This window comes from Jaculus jaculus, chromosome 20 (assembly GCF_020740685.1).
Source record: "Jaculus jaculus isolate mJacJac1 chromosome 20, mJacJac1.mat.Y.cur, whole genome shotgun sequence".
NCBI lineage: Eukaryota > Metazoa > Chordata > Mammalia > Rodentia > Dipodidae > Jaculus > Jaculus jaculus.
The window spans coordinates 15,955,462-15,958,669 of NC_059121.1; positions in this window are offsets into that span (position 1 = coordinate 15,955,462).

Below are 3,208 nucleotides of genomic sequence, written 5' to 3' on the forward strand. Positions count from 1 at the left end.
CTGCCACCACATCTGGCTTTTGAAATATTGCTTTTATAAGCAACTGTCTTTAACCACTAAGCCATCTCTCCAGCCTCCCATTTAATTTTTTTTTGAAGTTGCAAGCAGAGAGAGAATGGTGTGCCTGTGACTTAAGCCACTGCAAACAAACTGCACATGCATGGGCCACTTTGTGCATCTGGCTTTACACGGGTACTGGGGAATCGAACCCAGGTCAGTAAGCTTTGCAGACAAATGCCTTAACCATCAAGCCATCTCTTTCAGCCCTGCTTTTAGATGTTCTGAGTTTTAAAATATATTTTATTTATTTATTTGAGTGAGCAAGAGGGAGAGAGAGAGAGAGAGAGAGAGAGAGAGAGAGAATGATTGCACCAGGGCCTCTAGCCACTGCAAATGAACTTGAGATGTGTGCGCCCCTTTGTGCATCTGACTTATGTGGGTCCTGGAGAATTGAACCGGGATCCTTTGGCTTTGTGAGTAAATGCCTTTACTGCTAAGCCATCTCTTCAGCCCCATTCTGAGTTTTTATATATCTCAATTTCATTGGTGGATACCAACGTATTAGTCAGTTATCATTACTATGTGGAAGGAAATTCCTGAAAAATAAAAAACTTAAAGGAGGAAAGACTTATTTTGGTTTATGGCCTAGTCTTTAACCAGCTGGCTTGATTGCTTCTAGACCCGTGGCCAGGCACAGGAAACATATGACAGAGAAAAGCTGCTCACTTCACAGCCTGGAAGCAGAAGACCTGGCAGGAAGGGGGCAGTGAGAAGATACACTCTTCCACTCATCTTTGTATTTTTTTTTTTTTTGAGGTAGGGTCTCATTCTATCTGAGGCTAATCTAGAATTTGCACTATAGCCCAGGGTGGCCTTGAACTCATGATGATTCTCCTACCTCAGCCTCCCAAGTGCTGGGATTACAGGTGTAATCTGCTGCTAAGGAGACACCTTCCAAAGACATGGCCCCTGGGACCCACCTCTTCCAACCAAGTTCCACCTCTTGATTTCCACCACCTCCCAATAATACCATAAAATTATGAATCCACAAGTAGAGTAATTGGTTAATTAGAAAAAAATATATTTTTTGGTTTTTCAAGGTAGGGTCTCACTCTAGTCCAGGCTGATGTGGAATTCACTATGTAGCCTCAGGGTGGCCTCAAACTCACTGCCATACTCCTACCTCTGCCTCCCAAATACTGGGATTAAAGGCGTGCGCCACCACGCCTGGCTAATTAAAGATATTTTTATTGGGCTAGAAAGATGGCTTAAGCAGTTCAGGTGCTTTCCTGCAAAGCCTAAGGACTCATGTTCAAATCTCCAGGTCCCACATAAGCCAGACGCGCAGTGATGTGAGCATGCATGTGCACGTGTGCACAAGGGGCACGTGCATCTGGAGTTCATTTGCAGTTGCTGGAGGAGGCCCTGGCACAGCTGTCCTCTGTCTCTCACAATAAATAAATAAATTTTATTTATTTTGAACCAGAAATGAGAGAGAGAGGGACAGAGAGAGAAAGTGAAAGAGAGACTGGCTGTGCCAGGGCCTCCAGTCACTACAAATGAATTCCAGGCTCATGTGCTGCTTTGTGCATCTGGGTTTATGTGGGTACTGGGGAATCAAACCCAGGTTTTTATGTTTTGTAGGCAAGTGCCTTAATCTCTGAGCCATCTTTCCAGCCCCTGTAATTGGTTAATTAGGTCAGAACTTTCATGATCCAATGACTGTCAATGATTAGATCCACCGTTTGGGAGACATTTCATATCATGCATAACAATGTCTATATTGGTGAATTCTCTTATCTGCTTCTATACCCTGTCTCCCAGTTCAGTTGAGGTGAGGAGCTATTTTTCAGTATATCTTTTCCCAGAGGGTTGTTTTTTTACTCTTAGAGGATGTTGGTAAGGCCACTGAGGAAACCTTTTTTTGAGAGTACAAGCAATGGCCCTCCAGGAGGTATTATTAGTGAGTAACTGCTCTAACTCGCCTCAGACATTCTTCATTGCTTGCTATTTTGGGTTCAAGCTATCTGCAGGAACCAGAAGTGTGATATTTTTTTCTTTACTCTCAATTTTAGCAGAAAAAAATGTACACTTAAAAAAGCATATGTATGTGGGAAATAGGATTATAAAATACCAGTAGTAGCAAGATAATCAGCATGCTTGACTTAAGATAATTTACTATTTTAAAATATCCCTGAGCATTTTAATACTACAATAAAATTGCACACACTACATTTTTTTGGTTACTTGAAGACACAAATGGTATGACTCAACATAAAATACTGTGTAGACAAGATGAAACTCTTTTCACATCATTATGCCAAGTGACTTGTCTACTAGTCACGTTTTGAAGAATGAAATGAGGGCTGGAGAGATGGCTTAGCGGTTAAACGCTTGCCTGTGAAGCCTAAGGACCCCGGTTCGAGGCTCGGTTCCCCAGGTCCCACGTTAGCCAGATGCACAAGGGGGCGCACGCATCTGGAGTTCATTTGTAGTGGCTGGAAGCCCTGGTGCGCCCATTCTCTTTTGCTCTCTCTCTGCCTCTTTAACTCTTGATCTCTCTCATATAAATAAATAAACAAAAAAATTAAAAAAAAAGAATGAAATGAACTGTATCCCTTTTGGATTGCAGCAAAATAATCTTTACTGCTAAAATACTGTTTATACTTTAATATCCAGTGTATATATTTTTTCTAGTATTTTATTTTTATCACCACTTGAATTTGAGTTCTAGGTAAGAATGTCTTATGGTGTTATTCAGTTTTTATTTTTATTTTTTGGTTTTCTGAGGTAGGGTCTCACTCTGGCTCAGGCTGACCTGGAATTCACTCTGTAGTCTCAGGGTGGCCTCGAACTCACAACGATCCTTCTACCTCTGCCTTCTGAGTGCTGGGATTAAAGGCATGTGCCACCACACACGGCTTGTGTTATTCATTTTTTTTTTTTATAATTTCAGAACTTAAAAAAAAATCTTTGAGGTGATAAAAGTGGAGGAATACTTTTTGGGAATATAAGGCAGGGTAATGGAGGGAAGATATGATTAAAGTATAATATATGCATGTATTAAAATGTCACAATGAAACTCATTGCTTCATACAATTAATATATGCTAATAAAAATCACAAAAGGAAAAAAAACTTGTTCTTTTTGTTTAAAAATTTTATAAATATTGGCTGGAGGGATGGCATAGCAGTTAAGGCATTTGTCT